The 23860-nt window shown below is 28.1% G+C and overlaps 1 protein-coding gene across 1 annotated transcript in view; it reads right to left on the bottom strand.

The window, feature by feature from the left end:
• The window catches only part of LOC127279031 (transcription factor Adf-1-like), a 259928-nt gene that overhangs the window by 171607 nt on the left and 64461 nt on the right, over positions 1-23860 (bottom strand). The window lies entirely within an intron of this gene.

Raw genomic sequence — 23860 nt, forward strand, 5'->3', positions numbered from 1 at the left:
TAGTTACTTAAATAGAAACTAAATGATAATAAAATGTTTTAAATAAACAAATAAGGACCTTTTAATTAGGGAAAATAGTTTATTTAAATTCAAAAAAATTGGTAAAAAATATTTTTAATATTTTATTTATTTAAATCACTAATAACTTCAATAGTAAATAGTGCTTTAATTTAGCTACGCAAAGTAAACTATTAATCTTAGTTAACTAGAAAGTAATAAATAGAAATACTTTTTTTGTTAGCCACACTGAAAAAAAACATTTTTTGGATCAAATAAAAAGTATTTGATCCAAATACATCATTTACTTGTCTATTATCCAATAAATATGTATTTGAACCAAATACACATTTACTAAACCTAAGAATTTTGTTTTATCGTATCAAATAAATAGTTATTTAAATCAAATACAAAGTATTCAAATCAAATAAATGGAATATTCAAAGCTACTAACTAACTAAACTCATTATTTGTATTAAATAAATTCATTTATTCAATTCAATTAATTATTTAATTGGACCAAATACGATTTATTTGGTTCAAATAAATGCGATTAAAATAATTCAAGTTATTTGAATCAAATACATATTTTTTTGATCCAAATAAAAAGTATTTGAACCAATTAAATATTTTTCAAATAATTTGAAGTATTTGAATCAAATAAATTTATTTTTCAGTGCATAAGGGAGTTATTTTTGTACATATAGAAAGTTTGCAGCAAACTTCTTTAAAAAATGATGTTCTGTAAGAGATTTGTATAACTATTTATATGAAGTTAACGATTATAAATTGGTGCATAGATTGATGAAAAAAGATGGCTTAATATTCAGACCACATAACCATTTTTTGTACTCATCAATCAGTTATATCAATTATTTATTATAATAAATGTTAAATAAAAAAAATGTATTTCAAACCAGTATCATTATTATTTATAATAATTATTGTTATATATTCATTATTTTATTAAATAGTTGAGTGTGACGAAAAACGCGATGGTAAAATTCACGCTTAATTACCGGCTGGTTGGCATGTTTACGTTATTTACAATAGCAGTTGGAATGAAAAATAATTATCATTTAATATATTGAAAAAAAATTACTATTTATTATTTTATAATTGACTGTAACAGGCATTTTGGAAACAAGTTGATGTCTTTTTATAATAAATGACCCGTGACCGGCGTGAATGCAAGTAGTCATGTTTCTCAACTGTCAGGGGTCTATTAGTAAAAAGTCTCTGATTATAAATGCCCATCAACTAGTATTAATGTATTGTTTTTGTGTTATTGACCTCAAAAAATGCTTTAAATAAAATTAAAGTTACAGTTTTTAATATTTTCCACAATAAAATTCATTTAACAATTAAGTAAGATAATTTAGTATATCAGATTAAAATATTTTATAATTTTCTAGACTAAAAAAGTTTTACCAAAGAATTTTACAGTTTTTTCTTATGAAATGTCTTGAATAAAACAAAGCTTGGTTTTTCTATTTGACAATTAGCATATAAAATATAAATATAAAATTAATAAACCGATGTCAAGTTGAAGTACGAATTTTTTGTACTTCGCTTCCTCATGGAGATTTTTTTTACCATATAATGGTAACTTATTTAGTATTATAATAATTTTATAAAAGGTTTTAAGTTGTAGTTGTTCAGCGTTTGCAGAGATAGATTTTCAACACTAATAACTTTGTAATATTTTGTAATATAAAGTTCAATTATAGGTTAATTAATTCGTTTTTAAATATTCTCTATGTTAGTTATGATAATATTAAAGTCACGAATAAAGATTTTTGAACAAATAATGCAAAAAAGTTCGCAAATAGGTCAAAAGATGCATCTTAAAAAACTCTAAAAAACTAAAGATATATATCTATAGGAGTCTATACATTTTTTAAAATTATGGGCAAAACACTTTTTTCTAATTGTTACAAGAGTAATAACTTTGAATAGAATAACAGTAAAATATTCGCTAATAGTTCAAAAGATGCGTCTTAAAATACTCTAAAAAATTAAACAAAAATATACAATTTTAAAAAAATTATATTCAAAGATCAATTTAAAAAAAATTTTAAATTCAAAAAAATCAGTTAAGAGCATTTGAACCTTCGTGACGTCACAAATCATGGCGCATGACACGCAAACTTCTCAGGTATGTGAAAAGCACAATTTTGAATATTTTTTAAAAAAACCTTTTGGAAAATGTTCAGAATAACATAGACTCTGTCTGTTATGTGCGGAAAATTCAAAATTTTGCGTTTAAAACGTTTTTTAAACAATGTTTAGGTTGGTTGTCACAAGTAAGGAAAAATACACGAATTGCTTATATGTAGGACATTTTTGGAAAGACCAGGATAAATTAATTTTATTATAAATAATAATTAAAATTGTTTATTACTAATTAAACAATAAATTGTTGTTATTTATTTACTTTTAAAAAAAAAAAAAAACATACAAAAATGCAGTTTTTTCCTAATTTTGTTATTTGCAAATGTCAAAGTTGTGAAAAATATTTGTTTAAAAATTGAATTAGTTTTCAATTTTTTAAATCAATAATTATTCTTTTTTATTAAAAAAACACATGTAAATTGAATTATTCAAAAGCACTTTTAAAAAAACAGTTTTTGGAGAATTTTTCAAATTACTTATCTCAATGTTGTTAAAAATAATAACTAAAAAGCAGATTATTCTTTAATTTTTTAAATAAATAATTATTGTTTTTCATATAATTTTTTCAAAAAGTACATATAAAAAAGCAATTTTTTGAAAATTTTTTAAATTGCTATTCTCAATATTGTATAAAAAAGAGATTAAATTTCAAATTGTATTTCAATTTTTCAAATAATTAATTATTGTGTTTCATCTTTTTTTCAAATGAGAACATATAAAATAGCATGTTTTTTTAGAATTTTTAAAAATTACTCATCTCAATGTTGTACAAAAAGTTAAAAATCCAATTATTTTCAATTTTTTAAATAAATAATTATTGTTTTTTTATGTACTTTTTTCAAAAAGCACATATAAAAAAGCAATTTTTTGAGAATTTTTTAAATTACTCATCTCAATGTTGTAAAAAAGGTTGAAAATTCAAACATTTTTCAATTTTTTAAATAAAAAACAATAATTATATAGTTGAAAAATTGAAAAATAAATTGGTTTTTTGGCCTTTATTTTTTACAAAATTGAGATGAATAATTTAGAAAGCTGGCAAAAATATGCTTTCTTATAAGTGCTTTTTGAAAAAAGTAATTAAACAACAACAATTTATTGTTTAATTAGTAATAAAAAATTTTAATTATTATTTATAATAAAATTAATTCAAATATTTGATAAATTACGTAAGAATTTTCCAATTTTTATCCTGGTCTTTCCAAAAATGGCCTACATATAAGCAATTCGTGTATTTTTCCTTACTTGTGACAACCAACCTAAAAATTGTTTAAAAAACGTTTTAAACGCAAAATTTTGAATTTTCCGCACATAACAGACATAGTCTATGTTATTCTGAACATTTTCCAAAAGGTTTTTTTAAAAAATATTCAAAATTGTGCTTTTCACATACCTGAGAAGTTTGCGTGTCATGCGCCATGATTTGTGACGTCACGAAGGTTCAAATGCTCTTAATCTTTATTAATATGACTCAAAGAACTCTCATTATTTGTCCGCTTGTGAGACCTACAATTTAAAAAAACGTATTCCCATTCAGGTCTTATTGGGATGTCCGCTGGGGGCGTGGCTTAGCATTTTATCCTACGTTCAGTATTACCATTTTTCACCACTATGTCTGAAAGTTACTCTGATTGGTTTAAACTGGACAAAAATTGACAAACATCCTACTTTCAAGGGTTAAAACAAGAAGACTAGAACCAGGAGGTGAAACTTCCACGCTTTACCGCAGTGAGTAGTGGCATGGTAAGCGTGCACACGGTGGGCGTGTCGTTTAAGTTCGTGCACTGCTAATAGAACGAATTTACGAATTCTGCGCATACTATCCATGTAGGTTTTGAAGGGGAAATTTCGTAGCAAGCAGCTGCAAATGTTTGCGTCTGCTTGGTTAGGTAAATTATATAATAATAAAATGCTTGGTCTGTCCTTCTGTCCTAACTTGAAGTTGGCCTTTTCTGATTTCACGTGTTTTTTTGAATAGTAATCTTATGACGTGTCAAATTTTGACAATTCTTTTTCTTATTTTTGCCAAAGTTGTATAATTGTGTTTCCAAATTTCGGAATAAGTTTCTTTAAAATTCCAAATTCGAAAATTTAATTCACGAAGCTGAAGTACACAACGTTTACCAACGAAATTCTTTTTAAAGTTGTATATTGATTCAAAAATTGTACAAAAAATGTATGATGAGAAAAAAGATGCGCCAGGAAATTTCGTATAAGATAGTAATTTGAAAAACATTTATTTTTAAAAATTAATTTTTAAGGTACCAGGTGCCAACGAATACCTATTAAATATTAATTATAAAAACACAGGCCTCGAATCAACTTAAAGACACAAAAAAGTCGTTTTAGTCGATTTATATTCCAAAAAAAAGTGGATTTGTTTTTTATTTTAACAAAAATATTTTACAGATTTTTAAATAAATTTTTTTTTTTTTTTTAATAAAAAAAAAATAATTTTGATATAATTGAATTTGTGATGTATTTCATTAAAATTATTAAAATTAATTAATGTAGTGAAGAATCATTTTAGTTTAAAATTTGTTAAATAATTTAATTGAAGAAGATATGATGAAGATCTACATTTTATACTAGAAAAATGTATTTTATTTACATTTTTTTCAAATGTTAAAAAAAATGTCGCATTTTATTAAAAGAAGTCGATAAAAGTCTTATTTTTGAAAAAAGTCAGAAAAAGTCGTATAATCCGAGGCTTGTAAACATATAATTTTCATTATTATCATTTAATATGTAATAATATTCTAATAAATTAAATTATTATTGATAATATTAATCTTTAATTTCTTTATAACAAACAATTAAACACTCAATTTGGCGCGCTTGCGCGCGTTTAATTTTGCTAGTTACATATAATTAATTAAATATAATCGCATCAAAAAATTTATGGGTAAACCATTTGCCATAACCGCATAAACAGAAACTTAAAAACAGCGTCTGCTACATTTCAAATATCAGTGTCAAGAAAGTATGCGCAGAACACTGAAATTCGTCTGAATAGCAAAGCACGAACGATAAGCCACGCCTTCTAGTGGCTTGTTTGTCACGCCGCATCTTTACAACGGAGTTTCCCCTCCTGGTTCTAGTCTTCTTGGGTTAAAAATGTTTTCAACTGAGAGCGCTTCACAGTAACGGACATCCCAATAGTATTCAAGATATTTATTAAAATGTAATGTAATTTGACATTTTTTAAATAATTGCATTTTATGGAAGATGATAGCTTTTTAAACAATTGTCAACTGCCATAATGTATTAAACTCCTTAAAATTATTATATTTATAAAAATTAATTTTAAACTTTTTAAAAAATCTTATTTCTTTAAATTTGATTTTTTTCGGAGTTATATATGAACTAAATTTACTTAAAAAATCGCTTTTTTAATTATTAATTTTAAACTTTATTTGTTTATAAAATATTTTTTTTTTATTTTTTATTAACCTTAATAGTTAATAAATTAACTAAAAATTGTAAATATTATATAAGTAGATTTAAAAAATGTTGACATATATGTTTTACAAAGTTATCGTAATTCTGACGTTACACTGAAAAAAAAAATTATTTGGATCAAATAAAAAGTATTTCATTCAAAGACATCATTTACTTGTTTATTATCCAATAAATATGTATTTGAACCAAATACACATTTACTAAACCTAAGTATTTTATTTTATCGTATCAAATAAATAGTTATTTGAATCAAATACAAAGTATTCAAATCAAATAAATGGAATATTCAAAGCTAATAAATAATTATTTGAATCAATTATGAAAATTATTTTGTAACAAATTTATACTTGAAATAATAGATTAAAACAAATCATGATAAAATATAAGAAGATAAAAAATATTAAACGTTGAATAAAAACAATTTCACAAATTAAATAATAGAAAATCAGGTATTAGATATAAATTTATTAATTTGACTCGAGTCGATTATAACAAAAAAAAATATGTTCACAAATCCTGTCCGCGTTAAATACAAACACACATTCACACATACGTCAATTAATAATAAAAATCAAGATTAGAGACAGAGAAAAGAGAATCACAAATGAAGAAAAATAATTAAATAAATAAGATGCATATGCATAAACAAATTAAACAAGCCTCATAACAAATATAAATATATATAAAAAATTATACAAAAATACTCATCACCTTTTTAGCGGGAAAAGTCATTCGTGGCGTGGGTCCAGAGAATAGCGTGGGCCTTGTCAAATAATGGCCAAGATGAGGTCTCCTTGTTTTCCTTCTTATAGTACCATATCGAGCCCAGTTCAATAGAACCTTATTTCGTCCTTCTTTTGTAGTTGTAAAAAAATTGATCGCCCGTCCAGTTCTCCCTTATGGATTCCCGAAAGCGAAAAAAAAATGGAATTGACTATATTTTGGATTTGTTTAATAAAATAATGATAAAAGAAAGTATTCCTCAATCTTGGTCAAATATGGACATAATAATGATTCTCAAAAAAGGAGATAAACTTGATCCCTCAAATTACAGACCAATTGCCTTGCTAAACTGCATTCTCAAACTTTTCACGCAGACACTTTCAGGAAGACTTATCAAATGGATTGAAGAGAACGATTTAATCCCCGAATCACAATCAGGCTTCAGAGAGAAACGTGGTTGTCTCTACAATTTATTCACTCTGAATGCAATGATCCAAAATAGAATAAATATACAAAAAGGGAAGTTATTCGTTCTTTTCATTGACTTCAAGGGTGCGTTTCCTTCTTTGAACCATTACTTAATAAAAAAAAAATTATACTCACTAGGTGTAGGTTCTAAATTTATAAAAATATTGATGAGTCTCTACTCGGCGGCGAATGTCTCTGTTAGAACTAGGGAGGGGAACTCGGATCGAACTGAAGTCACTGAGGGAGTAATGCAGGGAGAAACGTTAAGTCCTCTTATTTTTAATTTATATATAGCCGACTTGGAAAAATATTTAATTAACAGGGGGGTCAGAGGGGTCTCTATCAACCATTTAAAAGAAATTTTATTGGAAGCTTACGCGGATGATATTGCAATAATGGCAGACAATGTAATTGAAATGAGAAAAATTATCAAAACTCTTCAGGACTATTGCCAGGAAAACAAATTGACAATAAATGTAAATAAAACAAAAGTGGTGATTTTCCAGAGGGGTGGACGCGGTCATACGAAAAGATATTCTCCCTTACTTTATAATAATGAAGAAATTGAAGTAGTAAGTTCCTATACTTATTTGGGGGTTTCTTTTGCGGAATCTACACTTTTCGCAAAGGCGACGCAGCAGGCAATAAGCAAAACGAGAATAGCAATAGGAACTACCATTCCAGTAATAAACAATCTTAAACTTGACTCTTGGCGTCCGGTAGATAGATTTTTTGATAGTTTTATTGCAAGCACTTTGCTATATGGGGCTTTGTTGTGGAGCCTCAGATACTTAGATGACATTGAAAAAATCCATTTAGATTATTATAAAAATGTTTTAAACCTCCCTCGAAATACTCCTAATTATGCTGTCAGAATAGAAACGGGATCAAGGCATATCTCTCTAAGAATTTTTAAAATGATTTTAAATTGGCTCGAAAAAATGTACGAAATGGATAATGAGAGATATCCGAAAATTTGTTTCGAACGTTTAAAAAATCTAGCTGACTGTCAAAAAGGAGAGGAGAAATACAATTGGGCATCTCAAGTGAGAGAAATATTTTTTGTTAGTATCGGAGAGGAGGAGATCTGGAACACCCTAACTGCCGAATTATTGAAAAATTCTAAAAATAAACTACTAAAAAAATATGACAGTTTCTTATTCAACTCGGATATAATGAGTCTCCAGAGCTCTTCTTCTCTTAAACTATATTCCCATCTATCTCTGTACGACGGTCCTCAACCATATTTACAAGCGAGATTGCCCCTACCGTTACTAAAAATCTGTGCACAATTTAGGTTATTAAATGTCTTTCAAACTCGAATAATAATCAAAAATAAATGTTATAAACTTTCCAAGGAACAAAAATGCAAATGTGATGAACAAAAACCGATCTTCGATGAATATCATCTTTTTGTTGATTGCAAGGGCGTGTCTAAGATAAGAGAAAAATATTTTGTAAACATCAACGAAGAATCCGTTAAAAATTCATGGCTGGACTTGTTAAATGATAGAAAACCATCTTCAATTAAGAGCATTTGAACCTTCGTGACGTCACAAATCATGGCGCATGACACGCAAACTTCTCAGGTATGTGAAAAGCACAATTTTGAATATTTTTTAAAAAAACCTTTTGGAAAATGTTCAGAATATCATAGACTCTGTCTGTTATGTGCGGAAAATTCAAAATTTTGCGTTTAAAACGTTTTTTAAACAATGTTAAGGTCACAAATCATGGCGCATGACACGCAAACTTCTCAGGTATGTGAAAAACACAATTTTGAATATTTTTTAAAAAAACCTTTTGGAAAATGTTCAGAGAAACATAGACTATGTCTGTTATGTGCGAAAAATTCAAAATTTTGCGTATAAAACGTTTTTTAAACAATGTTTAAGTTGGTTGTCACAAGTAAGGAAAAATACACGAATTGCTTATATGTAGGCATTGTTTAAAAAACGTTTTAAACGCAAAATTTTGAATTTTTCGCACATAACAGACAGAGTCTGTGTTATTCTGAATATTTTCCAAAAGGTTTTTTTAAAAAATATTCAAAATTGTGTTTTTCACATACCTGAGAAGTTTGCGTGTCATGCGCCATAATTTGTGACCTTAACATTGTTTAAAAAACGTTTTAAACGCAAAATTTTGAATTTTCCGCACATAACAGACAGAGTCTATGTTATTCTGAACATTTTCCAAAAGGTTTTTTTAAAAAATATTCAAAATTGTGCTTTTCACATACCTGAGAAGTTTGCGTGTCATGCGCCATGATTTGTGACGTCACGAAGGTTCAAATGCTCTTAAAAAAATTGTTAATTATATCAAGGAAATCTTGAGTTATTCAGTTTCAGAATAGGTTCTAGTATAAATAGTATATAAGAAATCTTTCATGTCAAACTCTTTTGTATGGGTTTATTAATACCCTCTAACAAATAAATAAATAAATAAATAAAAAATAAATATTTAATTGATTGAATTATTTTTTTATTTGTCTTGATAAAATAGTGTATTAGGATTAAATAACGAATTATTTGTATTAAATAATTCAGTTTATTTAAATCAATTACATAAATTTATTGTGTCAAATACTTTTTATTTGTATCAAAGAAACGAAATATTTGAGTTAAATAAATAAATGAATAGTTTCAAGTAACTCATTATTTGTATTAAATAAATTCATTTATTTAATTGAACCAAATACGATTTATTTGGTTCAAATAAATGCGATTCAAATAATTCAAGTTATTTGAATCAAATACATATTTTTTTGATCGAAATAAAAAGTATTTGAACCAATTAAATATTTTTCAAATAATTTGAAATATTTGAATCAAATAAATTTTTTTTCAGTGTACTAGATGAAAGTTGACATAATTCCGCATCCAACGAGCCCTATTATATATAAAGTACTTTGGATTAGTGGATTGTTAGTAAACAATTGGGTAACATGGCAATTGTTTATAAAAAATACTCTAATCCAAAATAGTCCATATAAGACTCGTTGGATGCGGAATTACGTCAGCTTTCAATTGGTACCTTCAGGATTGCAATAACTTTATTTATTTGTGAAATAATTAATTTTTTATTAACATTAATTAATTATTTAATTAATATCTCGAAAATAACAAAAAAGGACATCTCAATATTTTTTGTGGTGAAAATAGACATTTTTAGCTTTCAAAAAAAAATAAATAAAAAAAAATAAAAAAACTGTTTGATTATCAGAAGAAAGGGTCAAAATTTGAATTTTTTGAAAAAATTTTTTCACCGTTTGAAAGAGCAGGAAAAAACCTTTCGAAAACATATAGGACAAATTTTTTTTCTTCTTTCTGTTTAAAAGTTACAACTCTTCAAAAATTCACTGTTTACATTTGCCAAAAAAATACAACCCCCTCCCTCTCTGACAGTTTTTGAAAAAATAGCCTATTTACTTAACTAAATGACTAATCTATTCAGGTAAGTAGACGAATTTAATCAATTTCAAAGTCCATTTGTCTATTCGGTGCCATTTAGCTAAACGCTTAGCCATTTAGCTAAATTGCGAATTTTTCTAGTTGCCTACGACATATATATATATATATATATATAAATTTAAATAAACTTTTTTTTACTTCGATGTAAAATTTTGGAAATTTTTAAAAATTATTTTTATATTTGTTTAATTTTTTTAGCATAAATTAGATATAATAATTAAAGTAGAGTCTTAAAGTTCTTCGACTCATGGCACTCGCGCTTTGCGCTCGAAAGTGTGACTCGCATGATTAAACCCCAAATTCCATTTGACATAAAAATAATTTGAGATAAATCTAATATGACATATTTCATTTGACATAATACTCAATTAACATCAAATTCAAATTATATAAATTGCATTTGTCATAACACACGAAAAGAGTAGAACTTTTACCCCAAAATTGGTATAAAAATTAACTGCAACAAATTTTATTCTAGTTGAGGGGGCAACCATCTATATATGAATTAGCATTGGTTAAAATTACCCGCAAAAAATTTATCCAAAGTGACAAACAGTGGGACAGTTTAAACAGTAGGACACTTTAATTTTCTGAAAAACTACTTAAAGAAACTCGACCAAAATTTAAATGTAAACCATGTTTATGACAACACACTATCTCCAAAAATTTTAGACACATTGATTCATTATTTACAAAGAAAATTGAAAAAAAACCGTTTTTGACGTACCAGAGTAAATTTTTTCTTGAAATACAATGCTGACTTTTATATAGATAGGACAGTTTTAATAAAAAGTGTAATTGTTACTTCGTTTACTTATGTTTTTAAGTATAATATCCAATAATTTAAAATATTTTAAAATTTCACAAACAATTTTTATTTAAATAATTTCTTGCGATTGCTCAATTTAAACAGTGGGACATTAAACACTGGGACAGGCAAAAATTTAAGTTTATGAAACGTGGATTTTGGCAACACTGATTATAAGTTGTGTCAGCTATTCGCATGCGGATTTATACTTACACAGCGACTAAAAATGTGATTTTTTTATGCTAAAAAACAATAAAAAATTCAAAATTTATAATTAATAATTATTACAATTATTGTTCGACAACATTTAAAAAGTAACACTTGGTAAGAGAACGACTATTCAAATTTTTCTCCAAATTGTTTTTAGGTTATGACCAAATTATGACGTATGATCAGCAATACTGTAAACGAGAAAAAAATAATAGCAATTTTTTATATAGAACTTGACATCGTATTATAAAAATGTGAAATATTATTAAATTATGAGTGTTTTGCAACATTTGTTAACGTTATTTAATGCAAAATATATATATTTACATAACGTTGGAAGCAGAATATTATTATTGAAATAATCATTCGGTACTTAATAATAGGTGTCCCACTGTTTAACACAAACCTTCAAAACAAGAATAATGTATCAAGTTTGAAAAACTTCAAATTTTTTTATTTAATCACAATATAATCTTAATAGAATATGTGCATTGTGTAGAAAAGAGTTCAAACTTTTTGGTAATACCAAAAAGTCTTCAACAATATATAAAATTGACATATTAATATGTCTTTAAAAAAAAAGTGTCCCACTGTTTGTCACTCTACCCTATATTATATTATATATATGGGCGATTCCACGTGAGATTTATACCTATGAGCTTTTAAATTCGTCTAAATATATTTTTTTCTTATTCTTCGTAGAAAAAAAAGGTTTACTTATTTTTTTATTTTTTTATAAGTGCTCAAATTTTTGAGTTATGAATTTTTAAAAATCTGATTTTTTTGAAATACACCTAATTTCAATGACATGTAACTCTAAAAGTATTTAATTTAGAAATTATGACAAAGATACAAAAAAGTTTCAGTTTTTCATCTACTTTCAAAATATGTTAACGAAAAAAAAATTTTGAATTTGTTTATAAAAAACAGCGATTCGAGGCACATCATTGAAAAAGGTCTTAAAATTTTTGTTTTTTCATCACCTTTTAAGAAATGCATTGAACTTTGTTTTTTTATCCAACGCCGTAATAGATATTTTCATAAGAAGACGTTCAATTGAATTTTTTTAAAAAGTGCTATCACTCAATCAAACCTTCGTATTTTTAGTTTTAGTGGTGGCACACTAATGGGATAGTGAAAATTTTTTGACAAAATATGTCTGTTAGATATTTCCATAGTAGCTAAAGTGATATTTGATACGCCGCAAAAATAAAAACGTTAAGAATATGAACTTTTTCAAGAAATTCAAATGAAATTTAAGCATTTGTTCACTTTTTAACTTATAAATCTAATTGCCAAATAAATATTTTGTTCTAATACTGTACATAAATGTTCCTTTGTATATAATTTAGCAAAAAAAATGATACTTAAAGTTTTAATTTAAAATAATTCAGATTTTTAAGTGTTCGATTCGAGAATCACAAAAGTTAAAAGTTTCGTGGATTTGCCCGTATCATAAGCTTCATTTTAAGGGTAAAATAGGAAAAAAAGTGCCCTTTTGAAAACATATAGGTCAAATTTTTTTTCATTCATTTATATAGAAGTTACGATTTTTTAAAAAATCCACTGTTCACATTTGACGAGAAACTTGAACACCCTTCTCCACTAAAGTTTTACATAAAACTTAATAATAATAATTTATGGGTGAAGTACTCACCGATAGTACTAAAGTTTGTGCAAATTTCAGCTCGATCCGAAAACCTTGAATTTTAAAGTTGGATCACTTCAGGAATTTTGCCTCATATATATTATTACATTATTATTAAATATTATTAAAAATTTTCTTTTTCTATAACATAATAAAGTAAAACAAGTTGTAAATTCAGATGTTCATTACATGAACATTTTGCTTCCTCTTTACGATCAGCAAAAAAATTTGCTTCCTCGTGGAGAAAGCAAAATTTTATTGCCAAAATGTGAATTTTTGATTTTTTAACTTTCATTAATTCTTTAAATTTACCTCAAATGTATACTTTATATATATCAATCGATTCGTCTTGACGTAAGGAATACGATTTTATTATATATAACCTTAAATTTTTCTATTTAAAAATTTTTTCGATTAAAAAAAATTTTTTGGAAAAAAGACGATAAAATTTTATTTTTGGGGTATTTTTCAAAATCCTTTGGTCAGATTTGAGATAATAATATGATAAATGAGCGTACCAAATTTTATCTAAATCCATTAAAACCTGTTAAAGTTATCTTCTAAACAAAAAAGGGATCCACACACACACACATACACATACATACATACATCCGGACAATTGAGGGCCTCCATGCAATAAGGGGACGAGCGCGCCAGTAGAAGTCCCCGCGGACGGCGCGCTGCCAGCTGCGCAAGGAGACAACGAAAATCACGTTCGTCCCCTTATTGCATGGAGGCCCTCAATTGATCAGGATCTCATATAACATGTTTCCATAAAGAAAAAAATTTGTTTCCGGCACTTTAAAAAGTTTTATAAACGAAAGGACTACAAAGCTTCCTCCACGAGGAAGCAAAATATACCTTTTTATCTCACAGGCACAAGAAACATGACGCTTTTAGATACCTGATGTCCTCTGGTGTATAGCTATTGGTTTATTTCTCGTCTGAAAATGTCGTTCATTTTTTCCCCAGGGTAAGAATGAACAGTTGTACCATGTGTTTTTTACTGTACGGTAAGAATGGACGCAGTTTTCACAATTTAGAACAACAATTTTTTAATTTAACTTAACGTTTACGTTGAGTGTCCATAGCTCAGATACAACCCGACCTACTACTGTGCAAGTAAATACGACTCTTGAGTTCAGATACACGAATCTTCATATGCTCTTAAACCGTATATATTGTTAATAAATCATAAAATTGGGTAAAATGTAATTTTCTGTATATACACAGGAAAAAATAAGTTTTGTTTCAAACCCGAAAAGAAGCTAGTTTCAATATGGGACACAAACTAGACCGAATATAGTTTCTAACTCGCTCATAGAATAAGTCTTACTTTAAGCCTACTGTAGGGGCTAACAATAAGCTGCCTTTCGAAATAGAAAGTAGCTACAAGCCCGAACCTGGGCTCAAATGAAACCACTGCGCGGTATAAAAATTAGCTAACGTAACCTAAACTTTTATGTAACCTGTCAACACCATATTATTGAAATTTTACACAAGTTTTGAAACATCAAACAACATTTTATTGATATAAATCATACTGTATATATAAAACATAAAGAGACCAATTTATTTTTGTATATAGGGTAACGGCACCAGTGAAAGAACATTTAAGGAAATGCATACTTTTATCATTTATTATTTTTGAATGCAGTTATTGAAAATTTTTTTACCAATTTTTTTTCGATAGCTAATTAAGTGTAGAATGCGAAGGTCATATTTAATTTTCATAAATATAAGATGTTAATTAAAATTTTAATTAATAAGTAAAACATACCTATTTCACCAGTGAAAGAACAAATTGTCTAATGAAAGAATTTTCTGCATCCAGTGAAAGAACAATGTGAAATATATATTTAAAATATATTTAAAAAATATATTTAAACAAAGATAAAGTAATAAAATGTTTGTAATATACTAAAATAAAGGTAAATTAATGATAATTATGAATATTTTTAGGGTTCCGTACTCGGTTCGGAACCCTATTAATATCGGTTTTTTTGAAATCGTGTACCCCCCCCCCCTAGCGGCCACACAAATTTATCTGGATGGCTGAAAATTAGTACACATATGTATTTTCGCGTGTAGATTACAGGAAAAATATAGCGAACTTGATTGGAATTGATTAACATAGCGTTGTCAAGGAAAAACCATGAATTTTTACGAAAAATGCCTAAAAATGACTATGTACCCCCCCCCCTAGCGGCCACATCTTTTGACATAAAGAGCTCAAATTTGGTACACTTATGTATTTTTACGTGAAAATTACAGGAAAAATATAGCGAACTTGATTCCGATCAATTTACATAGCGTTGTCAAGGAAAAATCAAAAATTTCGAAAAAAATTATTTATTCTCCCTAGCGCACACAATATTCAACCCAGACAGTTCATATTTAGTATACAAATGTATTTTTACGGGAAAAATACAGGGGAAAAAATCAGTCACGATTAGAGTTGATGATTAACTTTTTATCAAGTTTTTCAAGAAAAAATGACAATTTTAGGAAAAAAATGTATTTTTCCACCAAAAACGAACAAAATTTTATTTAAAGGAAATTAAATTTATATATTTTAACGTATTTTTACGTGTAGATTACAAAAAAAATATAGCGAGCATGATTGGAGTTGATTATCATAGCGTTGTCAAGGAAAAACCATGAATTTTTACGAAAAATACCTAAAAATGACTATGTACCCCCTCCCCCCCCTAGCAGCCACATCTTTTGACATAAAGAGCTTAAATTTGGTACACTTACGTATTTTTACGTGAAAATTACAGGAAAAATATAGCGAACTTGATTCGGATCAATTTACATAGCGTTGTCAAGGAAAAATAAAAAATTTCGAAAAAAATGATTTATTCTCCCTAGCGCACATAATATTCAACCCAAATTGTTCATATTTGCTGTAAAACTGTATTTTTGCGTGAAAAATACAGGGATAAAATGTAAGCACGATTGGAGTTGATGATCAATTTTTATCAAATTTTTGAAGAAAAATGATAAATTTAAGAAAAAAATGTATTTTTCCGCAAAAAAGTTGATCTAAAGTGATTCAAATTTATATATTTTGACGTATTTTTACGTGTAGATTACAAAAAAAATATAGCGAGGATGATTGGAGTTGATTTTTCTGGGGCTGTCAAGAAAAAACTGATAACACAGGCCTGCATGGTTTTTTTATTTTTGATATTGAAGTCGTTCCCTATGTAATTTTGTGCGCTGAACACGATCCCGTGTCCCAAAATGGCCCAGCACGTCAGAATTTTGAGAAAAGTGGGGGTAAAGAGCCCAAAAACCGTGTTTTTGGGTGTTTTCAAGAATTTTTTCTCCTTAACCTGACGTGCTAGAAACTTCTACTAGGTCTTAAATTAAAGCTTAAAGTGTGCACTTTGAGACTTATATGCGCAAGTAAAAAAAAACTTAAGGGATTTTGAGAAAAGTGGGGGTAAAGAGCCTAAACAACGTGTTTTTGAGTGTTTTCGAGAATTTTTTTCTCCTTAACCTGACGTGCTAGAAACTTCTACTAGGTCTTGAATTAAAGCTTAACGCGTGCACTTTAAGACCCATATGCGCAAGTCAAAAAAAACTTAAGGGATTTTGAGAAAAGTGGGGGGATGAAGTCTCTATCACGTTAGGTTAAGGAGAGGAATATTAAAAAAACCCTAAAAACGCGTTTTTTTATTTTTTTACCCCCACTTTTCTCAAAATCTTGTCGTTCTAGGCCATTTTGGAACCCGGGATCGTGTTCAGCGCACAAAAATACATAAAAAACCTCTGCGATATAAAGTATGTAAAAAAATTTTTTTGGGGCTCTTTCCCCCCACTTTTCTCAAAATCCCTTAAGTTTTTTTTACTTGCGCATATGGGTCTTAAAGTGCACAATTTAAGCTTTAATTTAAGACCTAGTAGAAGTTTCTAGCACGTCAGGTTAAGGAGAAAAAAATTCTTGAAAACACCCAAAAACACGGTTTTTGGACTCTTTACACCCACTTTTCTCAAAATCCTGACGTGCTGGGCCATTTTGGGACACGGGATTGTGTTCAGCGCACAAAATTACATAGGAAACGACTTCAATATCAAAAATAAAAAAAAAAGTCGAATTTTGCAGGCCTGTGTAATTTTAGAAAAAATCATGAATTTTCTCCCAATAAAGGAAAAAATTTTTTCTAAAGGTCTTCAAATTTACTATTTTTACGTATTTTTATGTGTAGATTATAGAAATAATTTAATAAACATGATTGAGTTTATTTGTTCAGTCGTTACAACTCTAAAATAAAAAAATTGGACAAGTGCGAGTTACACTCGCACTGAAATCGAGGGTTCCATACTCGAAGCGAACTTATTTGGTATAAAAACAAATGTTTAAAAAATATGTGTTGTATGTCAAATAAAATAAGTGATACAAAAAGGAACAATTTTGTAAAATTCAAGAAAATTGTTCCTCTTCGTATCACTTATATTAGTTGCCATACAACACATATTTTTTAAACATTTGTTTTTATACCAAATAAGTTCGCTTCGAGTACGGAACCCTCGATTTCAGTGCGAGTGTAACTCGCACTTGTCCAATTTTTTTTTTAACTAAGTTTGCAGAATCTTATTTTTAATTGAAAATGCATTTATAACCTACAATCAATCATCTAGTTGCAATTTATTTTGACAATATTATTGTAACCTAACAGTGTTAACCTATTTGATTTTGTCATTTTTTTGTTTGACTTCAGACTATTCGTTGAAGGTGTTCCTTCATTGGATTGCATTGGAACCAGTGAAAAAACATTTCTGTTCTTTCACTAGTAAATAAAAAAAAACCCCAATGACGGAATTTGCTTTTCTTATGGCAAATTAATATTTTATTAGCTTTTAAATGAAAAGAAGTATTTCTAATACACAAGATAAAGAACCCCGCACCGGATACATGGGAAATGGGGGTCCGGTGAATTTTTCTGTGCTTTTGATATTTTTTAGTTTAGGTCATTCTGAACAAAAAAGTCAAGTGACAAAAAGTCAAAAAATGGACGGTTTTTAAGATATATGCAATTAAAGTGGGAATGGGACCTCAGTAACGCTCACGGCATACTCAACTATCTTTCCCTGTAATATTCAGATTATTGTAATAAATGAGTTTACAATAGATTTTATATGACGGAATTTACTTTTCTTATGGCAAATTAATATTTTATTAGCTTTTAAATGAAAAGAAGTATTTCTAATACACAAGATAAATTTAGTTTAAAGAAGACCGACGATTTAAGGCAGTTTAAATTAGTTAAATGTGAAAAAAGAAATAACGTGTCAGAGAAGAGTTCTTATTGTTGAAGATAAATTTGCAACACAACATTTAAAAAAAATTTTTTTTATAAAATTTACGTATTAACTCTCTAGGTATCTTAGATACTAAAGACGTAAATTAAATAAGGAACATAAAAATATATAATTTATAATACCAAATTGCTTATTACACTAATTAGAATGCAAAACATGAAATTTGTTCTTTCACTGGTGTCAGTTCCTTCACTGGTGTCGTTACCCTAATTTATATATTTTTATATTTGTGAGAAAATTGTAATAAAATTATGTTGTATATATAACATTATTTTCACACTGATAACAATTAAAGCTGAATTTATAGGACACAAACAACAATTCATGATATGAAAATGTTTTATAAACATAGTTTTTAAATTTTTTATACAGGAATGAATATGTAAGTCTTTTGAATTAATTCTTTTAGTTCCGATTAACTATATAGACGCGTCACATTTTTGGAAAGGCGTCCATGACACTTTACACTCGGGCACTTTCGTTGTACGTCTAGTTACAACTCACTAGTATCTAGACCTCATGGGCTTGATTGAAGACTTTTCTGCCCTACAACGGAAGAACACACATAAGCCACATTGTCGCTTTGGTCGAGTTCTGTATATAAACACTGCGGAAGAGCGACTGAAGCGACAATGTGGCTTATGTGTTTTCTTTCGTCGTAGGGCAGTTTTAACGTCTCATTTCTAGCGAATAAAATTTTGTATTGAGTCCAAGACCACAAAGGCTTGTTTTGAATCTAATAGAACTAAATATTTGTCATATTAATATCTCGTTTTTCATTAAGACCTCAACGGTTTATTTTTAGACCATTATTTGTGATTAATATTAGTTATCGGCTATTTTCTAATCAAAATAAAAAATTAGACTATGCTCAGAGTAAGACTTTTTTTCCTGTGTATATACTTAAGTACTTATATCATCTACAATTTCAGTTTAATTTAGATCTGCAATGGCTTATTTTCTTCATAAGAGGATATATCACCGTCCGACACGATTTTTCACACACGAAAAAATCAATGATTTTCAGAAACTACGACCAAAAAAAAGATACCCGTGTCTGGCCGTTTTGCTAGATCAGGTCATTTTTTGCTCTTAGGGGTAAAAACAACCCTTAAATGAAAGGTGATAGGAAATCTTGTACAAAAAAATAATTTTTTATGAAACCTGGTATATCGGGGTTTTCCGGGTCGCTGATTACGAATCTGATGTCAGATTTTCAGAATTCAAAATGGCGGATCCAATATGGCGGTCGAAATTTATAAATATTAATTATTTTTTATAAAACTTGGGCGGCTTCCATAAATGATGTCACACGATTTTCGGAGATTTTCGACCCCCCCCTCCCCTATGTCACAATTTGTCACATTTTTTCAGACCCCCCCACACCCCTATGTCACGTCACAATATTCAAAACAGTTATTTTTCATGAAAAAATCTTTTTTCAAAAAATAGAAATTTAGTTACTTTAAATAATCCCTCAACTAATGAATTTGCTTATTTTTCAAGCATTTTTAATGCAAATATACTTGCAAAAGAAAATCAGGACAAAATTAATAATAATTGCGCACTAATTGTATTCTGAATTTTCACAATTTTATTCGAAAACAAATATTAATTTTTATAAGTTCTGATTACATTATTATTATTTTTAGAGCTATAAAAATAATTCTTATAAATTTTGTTTTAAACATAAATAATCTTTGTTTTAAACATAAATATCCTTTGTTTTTAACTTAATACACAAGATTGCATGAAACTGCTTCTATAAAGACTCAAAACATTATTATTCTTATTATTATTAATATATATTATTACAAAATAATTTTTTATAATTTTGTTATATTGATAAATAATCTTTTTGTTTTGAACTTAACATACAAGACTACCAAGAAGACTCAAAACAGTCCTTAATACTAATAATTGGCATCATATCACATTCGTTGTAGGCAATACAGTCTGCAGTTTGAATTTCACTTAATTCGAGATCATCTTCCTCTATCCAATCTAAATGATCATTTTTTAACTCTACCATCATTTCACGTTGCCTTTTTGCTGCAATTCGTATCGGGCGTATTTTTTTGTGATTGTTTTAATGTTTTTATGGATTAATTTATGTTTTTTAAGTAATGTGCCGGAAGCAAAATAAGAATTACAAGTTTTGCACACTCTCTCTTTTAAGTCTTCCCTGACTGACGGACAATATAAGTCATAAGGAATAAGTTGAAATTCCTTGTCCTCTTCTGGTAGTATTTTTTCCAAATTTAAACTTTTTGCTATAAAAAGAGACGGAAAACTTACATTAACGTCTTTAACATTCGGAACTTTTAAACCTTCTTTGCACTGTTCAATTGGAATTGGTGGATACAAAAATCTCTTAGGCAAAATGTTAAGTAATGAACTGCGAAAAGCTGAGCAACAATGTACATCGTTACATTTCACAATCTGTGTGAAATACTGACTTGTTCGCAGGTGTCGTGAAATCCAGTCTTCATTTTTTGTTATTAATTCGTTCGAACATATTTCTGAATTTTCCGAATTTATATACTTTGCTATAGTTGGAAATCCATCAATTTCTAAGTTATTCCATACTTCAGCTAACGTATTTCCACAATGTTCAAAATTCTTTTTTTCAAGTTCAACGTCGATAGTTCTACCGCTCGAATCAAGATGAGTTCCGAAATGCTTATGTGGGAGAATTAATCCTGCAAGTTCTTTGCTTAAAGGTGACATTCTACGCTCAACCCTGTTGAAAGCACTTCTGCCAGGAGCGTTAGTAGCAATAAAAAATGCGTCCAAATTGAATTTTATAAAATGGTCAATGGCAACGTTAATTACCTTTTGGTAACGAGGATTTTCGTCGGGACCTCCATCGACGGTTACAATTACAATTGGTTTAATTTGATTGTTAAATTTTGTAACAGAGTCAAATTCTTCTAACTCAAAAAGAGTCCGAAAATCAAGAGCATGTGAATATGCAGTTGAAGAAGAGTGCTTAGCTGAGCGAATCGCAATGTATGTTGGTCCAGAATATCCTACTGCAGTTATATCACCATACTCATTTTCTTTTATGTTTAAACCTGCATAAACAGAAGGTATAAGTTTGTGTTGAGGAGCAACAGCCTAATCGTGATCGGGTAAAGTCACTCTGTACTCCACGTGCATGATAATTGGTGCTTGTACGTTTGCTGCTGTTAAACCAAGAGGTACTCTTGCCTTGTCATCCTGACTTAAAAAGCAAACTTCCTTCGGTCCAAGTAGAGACGCAATTTCTTCAAGATGATTTATAGTTGCTTTACAAAATTTTCCATCCATGTGATCTTTATGACTGTCTTTTCGAGCTTTCATAAGTTTCACAGGGACAGTTTGCACATGTCGTTTTCCCTCTGAAGATAAGCTACGTTTCGGAAGAAGTCGAAGATAAAGCGCGCTTTGACTCAAAATGAATCCCATGGATCTTAATTCATCTGTCATTTGATTTAATGTTTTAACGCTTCTTAAAATATTTTCACTCCTGCGTTCATGTGCAGCTGATCCATGCAAGGCAATGTTTATAATCGTTTGAAGCAATTCAGGCTGATTTTCTTCAATTCTTGGTCTACCAACGTTTTTTCTCATCAAAGTCCTTTTAATTTCTGGATGCTCACTACAAATTTCATCTAGTTTCTTCCGCTTTTCAAGTCTCGATTTTTTCTGACGTTCTTGATCTGATATTTTTAGTTTTAGTAATTTTTCCAACTTAATCTTTTCCTTTTTCAATTTTTTAAGGTCCTTTTCTTGCTCTTCGCTGAGATGTCCGCATTTCTCTCTGTTCAGTAAACCAATTAAATCTGAATTAATAATTTCGATTTTTGATTTTATTTCATCTTGGACTTTTGTCTTTGGTTTATTTTGTGTATTATCATTCTCTTCAGATGTTTCAGGACGTTTATCATTTGATGTTTTCCTTTCATCATTATTATTGACTGATATTTCAATTCTTTCCGTACTTTTTTGATGCAGTAAAACTGAATTGTTTTTATTTGTAGAATTTCCCCAAAAACGAAGAAGAGTCCCTTTTTTCAAAGATGTAACTTTGTTTTCTTTAGTAATATCAGATACTTTTGTTGCTATATCCTCCGAGTATTTAATTTCATTCCAAACTTTAGTAGTTTCTCGTTGTAAAGCATATTTTCTTTTCTCAGGATATGTATTTAAGGGGGTATTCTGGTGTTTACGCCTTTTTTTAGGAGCTTATTTCAGAATTTATTTTTATTATAAAATAAAATATAATCACACCAAATCTTTTTACATCGTTTTATTCTCCTTTTGAAGTGTTGAAAAAAATTATAATCGATTATTTTTTACTAGACATTGTTATTTATATTTAATATTAATGTTTATATCAAAAAAATTCTGGCGCAGGTGATTTACAAAAATCTGTTTGACTGATTGCTCCAATTTTTTTAGCTTATTTTACACAAGTATGGCTGTGGCCCGTACTAGAATTACACAATTTTAATGATAACTTTTTTTTAATTTTTAACTTTTTGTCAATAAAAAAGAGACAATTTTTGAATCTTTTTGCTTATATAGTCCGCTATTTTGTTATTTATTAACAAAAATGTTTTACTCTAGTACGGGCCAGAGCCATGCTTGTGTAGAATAAGCTGTAAAAAAATTGGAGCAATCGGTCGGATAGATTTTTGTAAACACTTTGTGATTAGAATAAAACGAAGTAAAAAGATTTGGTGTGATTATATTTTATTTTATAATAAAAAAAAATCCTGAAATAAGCTCCCAAAAAGGCATCGAAACACCAGACTACCCCCTTAAATAAGATTCATACAAAGTCTGGTACAATTTATTTTTATCCATCCTGGAAATTTTTAGTATCATGTCAATAATGTGCGTCATAAAACAAGTTTTATTAATAGAAATAGAAAATATCGTGATTCGTTTAATAAATATTCGTAAAGTAATATATCAATACATTTTTGTTTTAATTTAAGTTTTTTAAAGTTATTTCAAAATGAAAAATTTTAATTTTAGAGTTCTATTTAAACAAACATATTATAATAGTTAATATTTTTATTAAAAAGTTCACTTATAATCATTTATTCTGATTAAATATTTTAAACAAAAATAATTGATTTCTCTCACAAAGAAAGATATAAAACTTTTTATAAAAGCAGGTTAGTACAATTAAATTGTTACTCAAATGAATTAATTAAAAACTTACTTGTTTCATACTTTGTAGCACGTAATCCAATTAATAGTTTTATTTACAGCAGTCAAACAGAAATGTCATTAAATTATTAAAATATGATAGTGTAAATTTCCCGATTGAAGAACCAAAAAATTGTAATATACTTTATTTAATTTGAAAACACATAAAAAAAGTATTTAAAATTATTTTATGTCAACTGTAAACAAAATTACTTTTAAAGTAATTTTGTTTACAGTATATAAACCAAGAACCATATACTATAAAGGTTGACCAATGAGCTTACTTTAGAATTCACATAAATGCAAAGTGCGAGAACTATGATCGCACATAATACACAATGGTAGAAGAATAATTTACGT

The sequence above is a fragment of the Leptopilina boulardi genome, unplaced genomic scaffold, assembly GCF_019393585.1.
Source record: "Leptopilina boulardi isolate dan_hultmark-lab unplaced genomic scaffold, ZJU_Lbou_2.1 LbouV2_213, whole genome shotgun sequence".
Lineage (NCBI taxonomy): Eukaryota > Metazoa > Arthropoda > Insecta > Hymenoptera > Figitidae > Leptopilina > Leptopilina boulardi.